Source organism: Myotis yumanensis, unplaced genomic scaffold, assembly GCF_028538775.1.
Source record: "Myotis yumanensis isolate MYYU_CA2020_CCGP unplaced genomic scaffold, mMyoYum1.0.hap1 SCAF_4, whole genome shotgun sequence".
Taxonomy (NCBI): Eukaryota; Metazoa; Chordata; class Mammalia; order Chiroptera; family Vespertilionidae; genus Myotis; species Myotis yumanensis.
The window spans coordinates 59,776,463-59,797,067 of record NW_027223755.1 but is presented as its reverse complement, the minus strand read 5'-3'; positions in this window follow the sequence as shown (position 1 = coordinate 59,797,067).

Below are 20,605 nucleotides of genomic sequence, written 5' to 3'. Positions count from 1 at the left end.
TAGTTGAAATGTGCTATTATCCCAGGGGAAAGAAATTTATTGAGTTACTTTTACAAGCATAACATAGAAGTCCTCATTAAAGTATAATTTACTGAGAGGCATCACTATATGACTCACACTGAGTCATTTAGCTTTCAAGTTAACCTATACCTTGAAGAACTATGTAATTGAAGATCTTGATTTTTTTAGTAGTCCTGAAGGTAGTATTTCAGCCTAAAGTCATGTGATAAGCCATATTGGCTATAAATTCAATTGTGATGGATATCCTTCATTGAAAGTCATATCACTATTCCTACAGTGCTCTACCAAATACCATATTTATTTTTAACAAAGACTTTCTATTATTGTTTTAGATAAAAGCCACTACCACTTTGGATAAAATTCACGGCAGTTTTTGCTCGATATGCTATTAAACTGGCAACCAAATAAATGTTTAGAAATACAAATAATTCTGGCATATTTAGGCTCCCTGCAACTTAAAATTTGAGTGAATCCTTAATGTTAAAGCCCATAATCTTTTCAACTCAGTTATATCAGGAGATTCCCTAGGATCTGAGCAGGTTCCATAAGGTGTGTAGGTTAAGGAAACAAGGGAAAACATAATAGTAATAAGAGTGCAGTGTGGAGTTCCCTTGCTATAGACAGAGATACTACTTTCTTATCCATTTCTGTATCTTTGTTCATGCCCATGGACAAATAACCTACTCATTATAGGCTTCAATTTCTTAATGCTATAAAGTAAAGGGGTTGGACTATTTGACCTTTAAGGTGCCCGTTAGCCCCAAAATTCCATGTTTCTATAGCTTTAAGTTGATGAATGATACAGAGAGAAGAATACTTTAAGGATAATCCTCACAGCCTATAGGCTAATGATGACACAGATGCTGATGTTTTTGAGGATATTTGATCCCAATGGTTTGGACTCCCCCAGCTGTGATAAAGGAGAAGAGCTGAGAAGCTTTACAACATTAGTGTTCTTTGTCTCTTTGTGGATGACCCTTTCACATTAATGTGAACATCAGAAACTCTGAATTCAAGAAAAGAAAGGGAGAGTCACACATTCTTTCAATAAACCTTTGTCAGCGAACATTTGAGAACCACAGGAAGCCAAATCAGACATCACTTAAAATAGTTTTTGGGTCAAGATTACAAAAAAAAAGGAAGGCAGGAAAGAACAGTGGAATCAGCAGGACTGTGTCCCCTAAAGTCCCTTAAACTAAGTTGGAACACAACCCAGAGCAAGATAGCTAGAGCACTTCTCAGTGGGATTTTACCTACAGAAAGGCATTAACCACAAATTGTTCTCTGAAAGTGTTTCCCCTAAACACCACAAATCATTGGGGGGAAAGGAGGTTATTTACTAAGGAAATGTTCAGTAAAGCAAGCATGTAAAATCTTATTGTCTACAAAATTTATAACCAAACCTGAAAATGAACACCTTAAATTGTGGAATATGAGTCTGAGTGTGATCTTGTCTCTCAATCTCAGATCTCTTGTCTCTCAATATAATATATATTGTAAAGCTCTATTAGTCACAGGTTTCACCAATGTTTGGAGGGGGCAGGAAGGATTAATAATAACCAGTATGTATCTGTACCTGGTTAGGAATCAGTATTTTCTAGTTGTACATAGAGTTAATGTTTAGTTACAAAGAGCTATGGTAATCAAAAACAAACTACAGCCTGGCCATGCATGACTCAGTGGTTGAGCATTGACCTATGAACCAGGAGTTCAAGGTTCAATTCCCAGTCAGGGCACAAGCCTGGGTTGTGGCCTCTATCCCCAGTAGGGGTTGTACAGGAGGCAGCGGATGATCAATGATTCTCATGATTGATGTTTCTCTCTCTCTCCCTCTCCCTTCCTCTATGAAATCAACAAAAACATATTTAAAAACAAACAAACAAACAAACAAAAACCTACAGAGCTATTTATATGCAGAGAGCATTTCAGTTTATACAATGAATAGAAAAATAAAATTTCAGCACAATATGAATCTTTGACACATCTCTGGTAAACTGTTCAAGTATAATTCACATAGTTAGTAGACCACAATGTTTACTATTTTCTTTCAGAGGTTTTCCTATTCACTGCCCTTCTATCCATTTCAAATATTAAAGCTGTTGATTTTGAAAATGTCTATCAAAACTAAATAAGATACTAAAACAAAATAATGTGTATCCAATATTTTCTTCCCCAGTTAATTAAATTAAGATTTAATTGCTCTAAAAAACTAGTATAGTCATATAAGTTAAGAAATATTAAAGTAAATTTAATTGATAAAATTGAGATGAATATTTCCTACATAGTTTGCTTGTGCAAATTATCTTAGCACAGAAAACTTGGGAAACAAAAAGGAATGTGGAAATAGGATTCATTTTACTTATTTTAATTGTGTGTTCTTAACTGTCTATTTGTAAAACAGAAGTTCAAATTGTAGAACTTAATAACTTCAGTACTTGAATTAATGTCTATCACTGCTAAATTTATATAGAATTAGATAGCTATTTGTAGTTCCAAACTGTAAAATAAGATAGATTTGATTATTTAGCATGGCTTTACAATGTATGAAAATTATTAAAAAAATAAAAAATAACATTATATAGCTATCTATAATCAGCATTATACTATAACCAGTATTAAGTTTGGATGAATTATAGTTTTCTTTCATTGAACCTATATAACAAAGATTATTGAATATTTTGCTTGTCATACTTTAAAAGTCATACAGTTTTTAAATTTAATATATCACAGAATAATGTAATCTGTTCAGCTAACATTTTTTTAACAAACATCCTAAATCAAAGTAAAGAATTACTAATTTTTATCAATACAAAGGGCTTGATATTTTTAATCAATAAAGTGCCTTTTGCCGAAACCGGTTTGGCTCAGTGGATAGAGCGTCGGCCTGTGGACTGAAAGGTCCCAGGTTCGATTCCAGTCAAGGGCATGTACCTGGGTTGCGGGCACATCCCCAGTAGGAGATGTGTAGGAGGCACCTGATTGATGTTTCTAGCTCTCTATCTCTCTCCCTTCCTCTCTATAAAAAAAAATCAATAAAATATATATTTTTAAAGTGCCTTTTGAACACTTCTTTAACTCTATATGGCATACATTTTAGTATATGTGGTGTTTTTAATCATAATTAATTTCAAATTATACACATAAACAGAGAGCTCCAAAATATATGAGGCAAATATGAATAATTAAAAGGAGAAATAGAAAATTGTACAATTATTAGACGACTTTTTAATACTTCCACCTGCAATGATGGAAAGAAAAGAATAGGCAGAAGATCAACAAATAAAGACTTGAAACCACTACAAATCAACTATAAATAAGAAATATGTACAGAACATTTCATTCAACAGCAGCAAAATACACATTTTTCTCAGGTGTGCATAGAACACTCTACAGAAGAGACCATATGCTAGGCCTTAAGACAAGCCTCAATAAATTTTTAAAATTTGCAATTACACAAAGTGTGTTTCCAAATGCAATCTAATTAAAATAAAATTCAATAGCAGAAGGAATTTTAGGACATTTACAAATAGTTCACAAACTCGTAAATAATAGTTAAACAAAAATTTTACATGGGAAGTTAGAAAGTACCTGGAGGTGAATGAATTAAAAGATATTTTGAGATAAATGAAAACAAAAAACTTCATATCAAAATAAACCTGGGGAATTTCGGCAAGATGGTAGTGTAGGTGGAGGCTGAGCTCACTACCTCATTAAAGTATGTCAAATGTACACCTACATTCAGAGCAAATTCTTCTGAGTGACAACTGGGAGCAAATTTAACAACCTCTGCACAACAAGCAAGAGACAGTGACTCCAAGGAGAAGGTCTGGGAACCACAAGTGCTCTATGGGAGCTGAGGGAACAACCAAAGACCAGAGGAAACAGTGAGTGCCATTGTTTAGTTTCCCTTGAATGTGCATAGTGGGTGGGAGCTCCGTCCAGGTTCTCAGAGGGACCTACAGGGCACTGTAGCATGCCTTCAAGCACCCTGACTAGAGAGAGATCCAGCAGAAACAGAAGAGTGCCATTGCGTGCATACAAGGGTCCCTTCCTCCAGAGACTTATCCACGGTGCAGCAGGTGTTACTTCGTGGTCCCACAGGGCTGCCCACACAAGGGGCTCCCATGCCTGAAAAGAGTGCAGAGCCAAAAGAACGCTGAAGCCCTAGCTGGTTTATCTCAGTGGATGAGGCGTTGCCCTGTGGACTGAAGGAACCCGGATTCTATTCATCAATGTCCAGAGAAAGTGTGGAGAGAGTGGGGTGCTACTATGTGTTAAAGTGGGGTTCTTCCTCTTAGAAAGAGTGGGGAGCTGACAAAGTACTTTGGCACCCACACCTAGCACTGTCAGGTCTAGAAAAAGTCTGGAGATCGTGGGGCACCGCTGCACGCACAGGTGGGGCTGGGCAGCCGGAAAAGAAGTGTGGAGTTGGAGGGATGTGGTGGTGCCCACACACCAGGCTGCTCTGTGTGGAGAGAGTGAGCTGTTGCTTTGCTGGTTCCACGCAGGAACGCCTGCCCTGCTTGGGAGAGTTCAGAACTAGCAAATTTTGGCTGTGCAAGGGAGTAATGCCCCACCTGAACAAGAGTCAGAGCAGGGTAGGCAGGCAGAGCAGCCCTGCCCGGACCCTGTGCTTCTGCATGCAATTAAAGCAACAGTGCGCACAGGCAGGGCTGGCCTGGGCTGAGTGAGAGGGCTGTTGCTGTTCATGCACCGCCCCAGAGTGACTTTAAAGCTACCAAAGTACAGCAATGCACATGCACACATGGCTGTCATAACGGAAGAAAGGGAGGAGCTAATAGGGCTTTGAGAATCAGGCTCTCAGAGGGGCCCTGCCCAGACCTTGCTTTGACTGCAGATCATTTAAGCAACAGGGTAGGCTCCCAGGGGCTGCCTGTGAAGTAAGAGGGCCTTGGAGGGGTAACAACGAGCTGTACTGCGCAGAAAGGGCACAGAAATACAAAAGTGCTGAGGTGTGTGGTTGCAGGCCTGCCCCAAGGAGAGAAGGGCAGAGCTGCAGAGGCCTTAAGACTTAAGTTCTGAAAGTGACTCTGCCCAGACCCAGCTAGGTTTACAGAGTTTAAACAGTAGGACATGCCGAGAGTGCACGGAATTGCCCCACTACATCAGGCAACCCTACCTGATTAGAAGGGCAAGGAAGCAAGCACAGAAGGTCAAACAAGATGGGGAGACAGAAAAATATGCCCCAAATGAAGGAACAAGGAAAAATTCCAGAGAAAAACCCTAATAAAATGGAAATAGATAATTTGCTTGATAAGAATTCAAAGAAACAGTCATAAGGATGCTCAATACACTTGAGAGGTAACACTTCAACAAAGAGAAATTGTAAAAAAAATGAAAGAAAGAAATCAGGGATGAAGAATACAATAGCTGAAATGAAAAATACATTAGAAGGAATTGACAGATTAGTTTATAGCTACTAGTATACAGGTCTTCCTCAAGAAGCAGGAATAATCCCAAATAAACAATCTAAATTTATGTCTAAAGAAATCAGAAGAAGAAGAATAAACACCCAAGGTAAGCAGAAGGAAGGAAATAATACAAATCAAAGTGGAAATAAATGAAAAAGAAAATAAAAAAATAATAGAAAAGATTAATGGAAGTAGGAGCTGATTCCTTCAGAGAATAAATAAAATTGACAAGCCTCTGGCAAGACTCATTAAGCAGCAAAGAGAGAGAACACAAATAAATAAAATCAGAAATGAAAGAGGAGAGATTACAACCAACACCACAGAAATACAAATTATCATTAAAGAATGCTATGAAAAATTATATGCCAACAAATTTAACAATCTAGAAGAAATTAATAAATTTTTATAAACACATAACCTTCCAAGACTAAACCAGGAAGAAACAGAGAATCTGAATAAACCAATTGCTAATAATAAAATTGAAGCCATAATAATAAAATAAAATAAAATACAACCAAAATTCCTAACAAAAAAAAGCCCAGGACCAGATGGCTTCACAGGTGAATTTTACCAAACATTTAAAGAAGAATTTGTACTTATCATTCTCACACTATTCCAAAAGAATTGAAGAGGGCCCTAGTTGGTTTGGTGCAGTGGATAGAGCGTCAACCTGTAGACTGGAGGGTCCCAGGTTTGATTCCAGCCAAGGGCACATGACTGGGTTGTGGGCTTGATCCCCAGTAGGGGGCATGCATGAGGCAGCCAATCAATGATTCTCAGCGTTGATGTATCTATCTCTCTCTTCTTCTCTGAAATTAATAAAAATAAATTATTTTTAAAAATTGAAGAGGAAAGAATATTTCCAAATTCATTATGTGAGTCCAGCATTACCCTGATATCAGGGATGCAAGTGTGGTTCAACATCTGCAAAGCAAACAATGTGATTCATCACATTAACAAAACTGAGAATAAAAACACAATTATCTCAAAAAAAGCATTTAACAAAATTTAACATTCATTTATGATAAAAACTCTCAACAAAGTGGGTATAGAAGGATCTTACCTCAACTTGATTAAGACCATATATGACAAACCCACGAGTATTATTCAACATAGTAATACTGGAAGTCCTAGCCACAGCAATTTTGACAAAATAAATAAATAAAAAGAATCCAAATAAAAAACAAAGAAGTAAAACTTACTATTTGCAGATGACATGATACTATATATAAGAAACCCTAAAGAATTAACCCCAAAATTAATAAAATAAATGAAAAAATTCAGCAAAGTATCAAAATATAAATATACAGAAATATGTTATGTTCCTCTACACTAATAACAAACAATCAGAAGAAGAAAACAATTCCATTCACAATTGCATCAAAAAAATTAAAATATCTAGGAATAAACTTAACCAAGGAGATGAAAGATCTCTATTCTGAAAACTGTAATACATTCAAGAAAGAAATTGAAGAGGACACAAATAAATGGAAGGATACACCAATCTTATAGATAGGAAGGATAAATATTTTTAAAATGACTGTACTACCCAAATCAATTTATAGATTCAACACAATTTCTATCAAATACTAATGTAATTCTTCTCAGAATTAGAACACATAATCTTAAAATTTTTATGAAACCAAAAGAGACCCTGAATAGCCAACGCATTCTTCAGAAAGAACAAAGTTGGAGGTATCAAACTGCCTAATCTTAAATTATACTACAAAGCTATAATAATCAAAACATATAGTACTCACACAAAATCAGACACACAAATCAATGAAACATAATAGAAAGCCCAGAAATAAACCTTCACTTATATGGTTGACTAATCTATGACAAAAGAGTTATAAGTATATACTGGAGTAACAACAGTCTCTTCAACAAGTGGTTTTGGGAAAATTGGACAGATACATGCAACAAATAAAACTGGACCACTCTATGACACCACAAACAAAAATAAACTGAAAATGGGTTAAAGACTTAAATGTAAGGCCTAAACCATAAAACTCCTAGAAGAAAATATAGGAAGTAAACTATTTGACATCTGACATGTCCCATCAAGCAAAGAAAACAAAAGAAAAAAGTAACAAGACTACATTAAACTAAAAAATCATCTGCACGTGAAGGAAATCTTTAATAAACCTAAAGGCAAGCTACTGACTGGGAAAATATGTTCTCAAATGACATATCTAATAAGGAAATGATATTCAAACTCTGTAAGAAACTCATACAACTCAACAACAAAACAATCTGATCAAAAAATGGGCAGAGGACATGAAAAGACATTTCATTTCTCCAAAGATAACATACAGATGGCCAAAAAGCAGATGAAAAGATGCTCAACATCAATAACCATCATGGAAATGCAACTCAAAACCACAATGAGATATCACCTCACACCAGTCAGAATGGCCATTATAAAAATGTCAACAAATAACATGTGTCAGTGTGGTTGTGGAGAAAAGGAAATCTTGTGCACAAAGGAAATAAAAACAGGCTCACAGAAACAGAGACCAAAGGATATTTACCAGAAGGGAGAGGGTGAGCAGATGGATGGAAAGGGAATATAGTCAATAATATTGTGATAAGTTTACATGGTGACAGGTAATTACTAACATTAGTGGGATGATCAAATTGTAAGGTATAAAAGTGTCAAATCACTGTATTGTACAACTGAAACTAATATAACCAATATAAGATTTTATCTAAATTACTAGCACGTAATTCGTGCAAGAGTAGGCCTCCTTTCTCCGGGCTGCCGGCACTGGCTTCCCTCTGGCACCCGGGACCTGGGCTTCCCTTGCAGCCCTGGCTTTGTCAGGAAGGTCATCCAGAAGGATGTCTAGAAGGATGTCCGGTGTCATTAGCATATTATGCTTTTATTATCATAGATATTTAGATAAAAATGAATTTATAAAAGTATTCAATGCAGTTAAGGAAATTAGAGCTTAAGAAATTAGAATGAGAAAAGGAAACTAAACTCAAAGCAAACATAAGGAAGGCAGTAAGACAGATCAGTGAAAATAAATAAAATAGAAAAGAGAAAATAAATAAAGAATATCAATGAAACCCAAAAATGATGCATTGAAAAACAAAATGTAACAAATTTGGCAAACATTTAGCTAGACTGAGTAAGAGAAAAAGAAATAAAACTCAAATTATTAAAATCATGAAAGGAACAAGGATATTCAGAACAGAACTTACAGGAAAAATAATTTTTAAAATGATAAATACTATGAGCTTCTGTTACCTTACAAAACAGATAAATTAAATGAACTGGACAAATCCCAAGAAGAAAAAATCTACCAACACTGACTGAAGAAGAAGTATAATATTAAAGGGACCTACAACAAGTAAAAAATTAGATTAATTATAGGTAATTCCTCCAAAAGAGAAGCTCAGCCCTACAGGGAATCACTGGGGAACCATACTAAACATTTAAAGAATAAATACCAATTAGTCACAAAATATTCCCAAAATCAAAGTAAATAAAGAAGAAGTAAAACTTTCCAATTAATTCTGTAAAACCAAAAATTATACCAAAACTAGGCTAAGAATATACATAAAAAGAAAACTACGCATGAATTATGTCCTGCAAAAATCCTAGGAAACCAATTCCAGCAACATACAAATAGGATTATACAGCATGACCAAGTGGGATTTATTGAGGAATGAAAAGTTGGTTAAATTTAATGAAAAGTCAATCAATATAACAGACCACATTAGTAAAGGTTTAGAGCCCAGTTGGCATGATTTAGTAGTTGCGTGTCGACCTATGAACCAGGAGATCACGGTTCAATTCCCAGTCAAGGCACATGCCCAAGGTTGTGGGCTCTATCCCCTATGTGGGGCATTCAGGAGGCAGCTGACCAATGATTCTCTCCCATCATTGATGATTCTATCTCTCCCTTTCCCTTCCTCTCTGAAATCAATAAAAATATTTTTTAAGATAAATAAAAGTTTAGAAACTGCATGTTCATCTCTATTGATATAGAAAAAAAAATTGACAAAATCCAACATTCTTTTATTATGAAAATAGTCAAAATAGGAATAGAAGGAAACTTTCACCCCTGACTAAAGGCATTTATAAAAATCTCACCATTAAGATCATAGTTTGCAATGAAACTGAAATCTTTCCCTCTAAAATCAGGAATAAGACAAGGATGTTCACTCTCACCACTTCTATAGAACACTGTAATGGAAGTTCTCGCCAGGGCAATTTGACAAGAAAAAGCAATAAAAGTCATAAAAACTAGAAAGTAAGACATGAAAGTATCACTGTTTGCAGAGGACATGATCTTATACATAGAAAATCCTCAGGAAATCACTAAAAGTATTAGAACTTATAACCAAGTTAATCTAAGTTGTAGCTTACAGGATAAAGATTAATAACTCAGTTGTATGTCTACACAGTATTGAGGAAAGGTACAAACATGAAATTAAGGAAACATCCTTATTTTCAATAGCATTCACAAGTGAAATATTTGGAGTAAACGCAACAAAAGAAATGCAAAGTTTATACACCAATTAGTACAAAATATTGATGAAAGGAATTAAAATCTTACCAAGTGGAAAGATTTCTTGCTCATGGGTTGAAAGACATAATCTTGTTAAAATGGCAGTACTCCCCCAAATGGTCTACAGATTCAACACAATCCTTGTAAATATGCCCACTGCTTTTTCTGAATGTCAAATTGATTCTAAATTCATGTTAATGCAAGAAATGCTTACTAGCTCATACACTCCTAAAATAGAACAAAGTTGAAGAACCACTGTAATTCAAACTATGTAGTATTGATATATGGACAGGTTTCATAGATCAATGCAATACTATTAAGAATCCAGAAATAAAGACTTATATCTATGTCCAATTGATTTTCAATGAGATGCCAAATTGATTCAATTGGGGGGAAAATGTCTTTTCTACAAATGGTGCTGTGATGACTGGATATTCACAAGCAAAAAAAAAAAAAAAAAAAAAAAAAAAAAAAAAAAAAAAAAAAACAAACAAAAATCACTTCTCTTACCTATCATCATACTTAAAAATTAAGTCAAAATTTATCACAGACATGAATATAAGAGCAAAAACAATAAATAGTTTAAGAAGTAAACATACAGGTAAATAAATTAGGGGTTGCCTAGACTTGAGTATGAGAGGTGGGTATCAATAGCAAGTGACTGCTAATGTGTACCAGAATTATTTGGGGGATGATGAAAATATTCTATAATTAAACTGTAGTAATGATTGCATAATTTGTGAATATACTAAAAACCACTGGATTATACACTTTAAATGTGTAATTACATCTCAATTAAAATGTTAAATTTACAAAACCAACATTTTAGTATAATTTCTTTGCAAATTGTTTAATATAAATCACTTTCAAGTAGAATTACATACTATTTGATTAAATATGGTTCAATTGCAATATAAAAATACACATTGCAGAGAGAGTATACATTTTGGATACTATTCTAATCGTCTGGGAGTGTCCCATAATTCAGTTTTTGAGAAGTGTTGTTTACTTGTTTGATACAAGGATTCCACAAATTCCCTCAACTGTAATGTGCACATTATATCCTATTTCAAATATCTTATATAAGTCCTTCCATTTACTTTTACTCACTGATAACAACCTCCTCAATCTTCCTTCAAAAATAAGATAAGATTTCATATATTAAAGCAAGCTAAAATTTTAAGATTACAAACATAGTTTATCTCACTTCCACTGTATTTTTAACAATGTGAATAACACTCTGGAAGCAAGAGGGGCTCCAAAAAAAATCACAATGTGGACCATCAATCTCTAGAACATATCATGTGGCTATTTCTTTTATTAATATCTTTTGACAGGAAAACTTCCTCTCATCTCAGTTGTTTAAACTATAGAGGCAGGCACTGTTCTAACTCTTTAAAGATTATCTTTACCTACTTTTTTTTTCCCCCTCAATGCTTTCCTTTCATATTATTTTACACAAAACTTTAAAGTTTCTGCTGACTCCTCTGCCACTCAGATAGTGTTTATTTTGGGATTTCAATATACCTTGCACCATCTAAAAATGTTTCAGTTTCTTCCACCTATCTAGGATTTATGGTCTTAGAGTTATAATTTCAAATCTACAGAGCTTGCCTATTACCAAATCTTCTTTCTTTGTAGAAACTATAACCAGGAACAGAATCCTGGGCACTGTGATAAATAAATCCCAAAGATGACCACCTGAATGCTTCCATTCTTGAATGCAGATGCCACTCCTCCGGTTAAGAGATCTTCTCTACTTCCCCTCTGATATTCTGTGTTGGCCTTGGGAGCTATTTTTATCACTAGAATGTAGTGAAACTGACACTGAATTAGTTCCCTGCCTTGCCCTAAGAAGGTCTGTAGCTTTACCTTTCAATTTCTTGGAGCTCTGAGGTATCAGGTAAAAAAAAGTCTGGCTACTTCCCCATAGAAACCAAGCAGTAAAAAAAAAAAAAAAAAAAAAAAAGTTGTCTGGCCAGCCCATAGCTGTTATAGGCAGAGCCACTGAAGCACATTCCATGTGTGCTAAACATGTTGAATATTTCAGCTCTAGTCAAATAATTCAGCTCCCACACAAATGCACACCATGAGTGACCCCAGCCAGTCACCCAGTCACCTGAAACAAAAACGAGCCCTGTCCAAATTTTAGGATCCTGGGCAAATAAATGATTGTGGGTTTTTTTTTGCTGTTGTTGTTGTTGTTTTGCCAATAAGTTTTGAGGTGATTTGAACAATAGCAATAGATGGGAAAAAATAGGCATAAAGAAAGAACACACAAAAGAATAAAATGTGAAAGAATGTTTATCATGGGAAAGAGCTACCGTAATGAAAAGTTTGCAAACTTAGAGAACATTCAAATTGATCTGTCTTTAAAAAATTATGTGCATATAAAAAGATACTGTACTCTAGAAAATCAGTAATGCTGAAGTGTAAGGAACATAAATTTATTCTGATGTTTCCCCCTAAAAGTTTGAGTCATTATGGTAAATACAAAAAGTAAAAGTTAGGAAAACCAGTATAGATATGGTGGGTTATTATTTATTGATCATAATATGTTACAATAACCTTGTTAACCCTAAACAAAAAAAAAAAAATGAGAGTTTCTAGGTTTTAAATTTCATGATTGCCAGGATGTATAGGAATGGTAGAGGAGTCCAGTGAAAATCTTTTTTTTTATTATCTTCCTAGAAAGGACATGATGGTATTGGATTCTTTTTACAACTAGGAGTTTTTGCTCATCTTGATCATTTTTAACAATAAAACTAAGAATTTTAATGACAATATTAGTTATCTATTGATGATAAAAATTGGTCCAACACTTAGTGGCATAAATCAATGAACATATATTGTTTTATAGTTTTTATAAGAATCCCAGCCTGGCTTAGTTGGTTGCCTCTGCCTCAAGGTCTCTCATAGGCTATAATCAATGTATTAGCCAAGGCTGGTTCTCATATGAAGGCTCAGGGGAGGTAGGATATGCTCCCAAACTCATTCACATGGTTGTGGGCAGGATTCACGCCCTGTGGGCTGTTGGACTGAAGGCCTCAACTCGTGGCTGTTTTGTGCTCTTTTCAGGTCAGTTCACATTCCTTCAGAGCTAGCTAGTAAGAGCAAGCGTGGCAATACAAAGTCTTTTGGTAACCTAATGTAAGAAGTAGCGTTCTATCACTTTTGCTATTTCTACATGTTAGAAGCAAGTCAATAATTCTAGACCGTGCTCAATGGAAGGCAACTGCAAAAGAGCACAAATACCAGGAGGTGATGATCATTGAGGCCAGCCTAGTGACTCTCAAACACAACAGTTCACAAAAATGAATGTCTTCTAATCGCATATCACCAAATTGCATGAAATGTTTCATTCAATTTAGAGAACAAATAAAAACAAGTTATTGCATTAAATATAGTTTATATTTTATTAAGAGTAGGATGCTATCTTGTAGTAATATTATGTTTTATTTATTTTTAACTAATCTAAGTAAAGAATATTTTTACTCTTATATAGCTACTTCACATTACCAGGTGAGAGAATCTGATTGGTTCTGTCCAGCTTTTCAAACTAGGGCAAGCTATGGGTGCCTTATAAGCCTATAGATTTACTGATCTTGGGGAAGGTACACAATGCAGAAGTAAACATCTATGACTGAGGGCAGGAAGTATGGTGCCACAAAACTTTTCCAGGAAGGGCCTGTAGGCACTACAGGCAATCTGGTTAATAAAATACGTGTCTTTCATTACTAGTTCCTAACTCTCCTGCTAATTCGACTTGGGACCTGAAAATTAAAAGGCAAGGATGAGTCCTGAATTACTCCTCATTTATAAATTTCTAGAGGGCCTATTAAATTCAATTATATTTGACAAGAAAGCATACCTCTTAGTAGTGAGCATATTAATTATCAACTGTCTGCTAGCAGATATTAGCAAGGATGACATTTAAGATAGGCACTAGAGGGTCAACAAGGAGGAAGAGGCATTAGGACAGAGACTCATGAATGAGTAAATGATGAATGGACAGTTTTGTTGAACAGGAGGCAAAACAGATATATATTATATGTAAAATTTATATTTTGTATGTATATACAAATTTTAAAAAAATAAAAGAGGTGCTAGAAGACAATAATAAAGAAAACCACTATGTAAGGTCCTAGCCAGTTTGGTTCAGTGGATAGAGCATCAACTTGCAGACCAAAGGGTCCCAGGTTTGAGTCTGGTCAAGGGATGTACCTCAGTTGCAGGCTCTTCCCAGGCCCAGGCTCTGGTTGGGGCACGTGCAGGGGGCAACCAATTAATGTGTTTCTTTTACATCGATATTTCTCTGTCTTTCCCTCTCTCTTCCACTCTCTCTAAAAAACGATGGAAAAATGTCCTTGGGTAAGGGTTAAAAAAAAAAAAAAAAAAGATTCGCCCTGACCGGTTTGGCTCAGTGGATAGGGCGCCGGCCGGTGGACTGAAGGGTCCCGGGTTCGATTCCGATCAAGGGCATGTGCCTTGGTTGCAGGCACATCCCCAGCGGGGGGTGTGCAGGAGGCAGCTGATCGATGTTTATCTCTCATCGATGTTTCTAACTCTCTATCCCTCTCCCTTCCTCTCTATAAAAAATCAATAAAATATATTTTTAAAAAAAGGCCTATGTGAGGCGCAAAGATACATAATTCAGGGTGAACAGCCAAGCAAGGCATGGCAAGACTGTTAAACTCCAAAAATGTCATAGAGCAGAAAAAAGGGAATATCCACATGGGCAGAGTACACTTAGCTGTGTAAAAGAAAGAAATGGGATCAACAATTGTAAATACCTCTTACATACAAAACAGTGAGTTGAATTATATGAGAACCTACATGCTGGGAGACTGGGATGCATAGGAAAAACCTAACCAAGGTTAGGAATAGCAGTAAGACTGAGCAGATACTGATATTGTTGCTAAGCTGATTAGCTATAACTCAAATCTCATTTCACTTCTACATACATAAAATCAGGGTTGTCTTGGCTCAAACTGATCCAGTAGGGCAGCGATTTTCAACCTTTGTTATCTCATGGCACACATAATCTAATCATTAAAAGTATGTGGCACACCAAAAAAATATATTGCATTTTTTGCTGATGTGACAAAAATAGGTATAATTTTGATTGATTTACAAAAAATAATAATAATAACCTATCCTTTTTTGCTCCAAATTGACTTTTTAAAAAATCAGGTGCCTATACTTGCATATAAGGATTTCTGGTACCAAGAATTAACCAATAAGACACAACCTTATTATGAGACATGACCAATAAGATGCAACTCTATTACTAGTATATGACCTATATATTTATGGTTCAGGATAGGTCATTCACACCAGATGGCTATTGTTGTGTTGGGTGTTGACATTTTTTTTTAATTTGACAGTCTAAGAGAAAAGAGGTCAGTGCCCCTAACTAAATAGTATTGCACGTTTTAAAAATTCTTGTGACACACCCGTGTGCCTGTTACAACAGACCAATTGAAAATTGCTGCACTAGAGTCTTAACATCAATGTTAGTTCCAAATTGGAAGGATAGAAAACAACCTTTGGGCACATTCTGAAAACTCTTCATATGCACAGTCTCTTTCTCCCAGCCCAATTTAGTTCCCATAGTGCTATTTTTAGCATTGGGACAAAGAGACAGGTTCATATCAGATTTATAACAATTACATTGGACATGTGTGGAAAGCACAGGAGACTTTCTGCACTGTGCATATCTGAATTACAGAGAAAGCTGCTTAAAATCACAGCATGTCTATTTGCATATTGCTATCCAGTTGTTGGATGGTGTCTTGGTTTATAAATGTGAAAAATCATAGTGGATTTTATTTTCATTGAGATGTTAGACTTACTCAGATACAGGATATTAACAAGCATCTCTGGATTTCCATTATCATATTTGTGTAGTATGGGACTAAAAAATATAGAAAGTAGGAGAGGAGAGAGCAGATTTTCTACCCGAGAAGTCTCTGAAGGTTTCAACAAAAATTTTAAATTGTAATATTTAATATAAGTATTGAGTTAAGAGAGAGGTGAAAAAAATTTTCAAAGAAGCAGTATGAATCATAAGGAATATGGAGACTATAATAAAAATGTATTTTTAAGAGCTTTCTCTCTTACCAACTGACTGCCTAGGCTCTATTTACCACCCCCTTTAATATCACTCTTGCCCATACTTGCTCCCATTGATGTTAAAACATAGCCTTGTCTCTGCTTGACCAACTGTTAAGGGTATATCCTGAGAATCCATGAAATTTAGTCTATTTGGGAATATAAGTATTTGAACATATTTCCTCATTGGGGAGTAAAATATTCACATGTTTGATTAAGGACACAAGAAAGATATAAAATTCTATGTGAGTGCTAAAGAAGGAGATATTAATTCTGAATAAGAGGGCAGGGGAAGAATATATCTAGAGACAACACCGAAATAGAATTAGGAAAAGCTAATAGGGTTTTTCTAAGCAGACTTATGAAGAGTAAATCTATTGAGTGAGAATGATATGAGAAAAGGTAGAGTTGGGAAAGTGCTGAGCCTGTAATGAAGTAATTATCAGTGTGCTATAACTGGAAAGAGATGTATGTGCATATGGAGAAGGGTGGAGATATTTGAAGACAAGCCTAGAAAAACAGACTGGGTAAATTAAGGGAGGGCTTTGATTGCCATGCTAAGAAATGATAAGAAATAAGATGCCACTGAAGATATTTTACTAAATTATTAATTTGTCTAGATCTCTGCTATAGAAATACCACATAGAAACTCCATGGCTTCTTCATGTGCACAGCAACAGCATTTGGTATGACATGGTCTGCAGCAATGCTGCAAAGCATTCATAGATGCCTCTCTTCATAAAATTACAATATAAATATGACCACAACATTAAGAGCACATGTTGTATTTCACATGAATGTTACACACACATATATTTCTTGTATGTAAAAATGAAAATAATATATTAGTCAAAATTATTTTTAATTTTATTATAATGTAACATACCACTTTGTATTGCATTTCTGCTAAAAAAAAATCATTTCAACTTTGTTTCATTCTTATACATAAGGGAACTTGAAGAGTGCAATACCAACTTGGGTCACATTAGAACTACTGGCTCAGAAATGAACATTGGCCAAGTCCTTAGAAACGAATAGCTGTTTAGTGGTGTGTGGGAAATGAGTTGATGGTCACAGTCCAGTTCCTACTTAACAGGTGTCTACCTCATAAAAATCACCATCATAATCAGCACTTATTGGCACCCTATGGCCAGTGTGAGGAGAGAAGCCAAGATTTAAGATTGCTCTTCTCTTCTCTGTCAGGGCTGTGTGAGAAGGTTTCCTTCAACCCACTGTAATGGCTCTATGTTTTCCTTCTAACAATATTAATTTCTAAGATGAATTTCATGTCTAAGAAGCCATCTCTGGGGACTATCACTGATTTCTGAAACAGACAATAAATTCATTTTAGAAAATAATATTGTTAGAAGGAAAACCTAGAGTCATTGTAAAAGGTTGTTTGTAATGAGAACAGTTGACAAGGTCCCATTTCAAAGCAGCAGTTTTAAAGATAGACATATGTTTCCACCACAGGGACCTGTCCTACTGCTTGAACACCAGAAGTAAATTCATTGCTTGACATCATTAAAGGATCACACTCAAACTTAATCATGATTTACAGAATGAAATCCACAGCTCTACTTAGTGTTGCTTGTGACATTGGATGCGACTCAGTGGAAGGATAATTTGTTTTTCCACACTTGCTAACATGTCATCTTCCATATTTTATGCTTTTAAGCATGAAATCTAGTTACACAGAAATAAAAATATTCAAATCAATTCATTTGCAGTAGAATTATTTAAAACCTTCACTTACTGAATAAACTAGTGTCTACATTTCTCTTTTGCACAAAACTGTATTTATAGATTAAAACTATTTTATATAAACACTAGAGGCCCAGTGCACGGATTCGTGCACATTGAAAGGAAATTAATTAGAAGGTGACGGGCGGAGAGGGACTGGGCAAGACAGCTGGACACACCTTGGAGCCAACCTCCTGCAGTCCCTCCCCTGCTGGCCACACATGGGGTGGCGCCGGGGCTCAAAGGGTGTCTGCAGAGTGAGGGGGGTCCCTCCAGCAGGTGGCGTCCATCGGCCTGGCCTGTGGGGATAGGGCCAAAACCAGCAGTCCAACATCCCCCGAGGGGTTCCGGAGTGCGAGAGGGCACTCTGCAAAGTTGCTGCTGCTCAGCAGCTCCTGTGTTGAGCATCTGCCCCCTGGTGGTCAGTGTGTGTCATAGCTACCAGCCAGTTGGTCAGCTGGTCGCTGAGCCTTTTATAAACCTAGATTATGTTGTTTAGTATTATGCTTGATTGCTCTCACTTTGCAAAGATGTTTACTGTGGTGATGTTAGGAAACAATTAGCTCCATTTAAATGATGCTATAAAATGTTTCAATGGCAGTTGTTGTACAGTCACTTTTGAGGAATGAAGGGCCAATGGACTTGAATGCATCTCAATGATTATTATACTAAACATTCACAGAATTTTCATTTTATAAGACAGAAAAAGAAAATTGCTGGCATTAACAACAAAAATCCATTTAAAATATATTTTTATTTATTATATAAAAATTAAAGAATAATTAACAAACATCTATATTTGTAAGGGGTCTTATTCCAGATAGAATAGTCATACAAAAACAAAAAACTAAAAATTAAAAATATGAGAACTTCCACGATAGAATTAAACTATAAATCATTCACAATTTCCCCCAGTAACTTCTTAATATATATAACTACTTTTTGTTTACTGAATATTTTTAACGAAGGAAATATTTTAAATACTCAATAAAATAAAGAAAAAGGTAAATACTTTGAAGGTGAAATGTAAAATGTATACATGTTGGTTGATCAAACTTTTAAAAATATATCAACAAATCATTGTTTTCCATACCCTTTCATTATACACTGTATCCTCTCTTCATTTTTGCCTACAAACATAATTTTAAGGACATAGATAGAATGTTCCCTAACAATTTGATATGCTAAAATAAAAACTAAAATAAAGTTCTACATATTGGCTTAAGTTTTTGGCATTATTGCTGCATCATAAAGAAAAATAATACATATGTAACTTAAGAGATAAGGAATTTCAAAATGCCTCATTTATAAATGATAAAAATTATCCAAGCTCATAAAACTAGTTGAGAGTCAAAATGTATATTCATATTTACAGTTTTCATTGTATAATAAAAGACATTTCAAATGTTATTGTAGTATGTTCTTTCTTTGAAAGTGATACAGCAAATTAACAAATTCTTCCACAGGTTTTTCAATTAATTCTTAGTCCTGTAATTTTTTTCTCCCATCTTTTCTAAGGACTAAGATCTTCCTTATCTAAATCACAGACAATTTATTTGGATGTTTACATATCTAGAAAATATTGAATTGTTTCAATTTTATGTTCTAATTTTTGTATTCATTTTCAAAATCTTCTTTTTAAACCTTTCTTAAGTGAACTATAAAATACCTGAGACCATGACTTACCTATCTTTCTGAAAATCTTGTATTGAGCATAAGTTCTCACTTTTAGTAGAAACTCAGTAAGTTGCTCTAGCTGGTTTGGCCCAGTGAATAGAGCATAGACAGAAGGGTCAAAAATCGATACCAATCAAGGGCACATACCCGGGTTTCAGGCTCGATCCCCAGTAGGGGGCATGCAGAAGGCAGCTAATCAATAATTCTCTCTTATCATTGGTGTTTCTCTCTCTTTCTCTCTTCCCCTCTCCCTTCCTCTCTGAAATAAATAAAAATGTATTTTAAAAAAAGAGTAATCCTCCTTAAAAACAATAGAAGAAATGCAGTAAGTATATATTAATTTTAGATTAAAGCAATAAAAAGATACAGAATTATTCCAAAATTCATAGGTAGTATTTCACTTGGAAGCAGACAAATATATTTCACTTACTTTTAAAATTATTCCTAGGAGCAAGAATGGAAGCACATTTACCAACTTTACTCTTAAATGAGCTGAAGATGTTAGTTAAAAGTAAGTTTCCTTACTCTAAAAACTAAGAGCATGAAACTTTTATATGACCTTTGTTTTTTGTGACTGGTACAGAATATCATTTCAATTTATGGTTTTCTTTCTCTCTGTGGTTTTTTTTAGAGGAAATCCACTGCAAATGTTACTTTGTCTAATTTTTAAATTCAATTTAAGAAAAAAAAATACTCAACACAGGCAACAGTATAAGATTACCAGAGGGAAGGGAGGTGGGGGAGGTAGAAGAGGGTAAGGGGGGACAAATGGTGATTAAATGGTGACAGAAAGAGACTGGATTCTGGGTGGTGAACACACAATACAATACAAAGATGATGCATTATAAAATTGTACACTTGAAACATACAATTTTATTAAGCAATGCCACTCCAATAAATTGAATAAAATTTTTTTTAAAGATTACTCTGAAGACTTAGTATGTTCCCATTCTTAGTAGCTAATACACATATTATTTCATAAGATATATTTATTCTGATTATCACAATTTTATTCACTGAACAATTTAGTATAACACTAAAGATGACATTTCTAGTCTGACTTTATGTGCAAAAGAAAAAAAACAGCATAAAAAA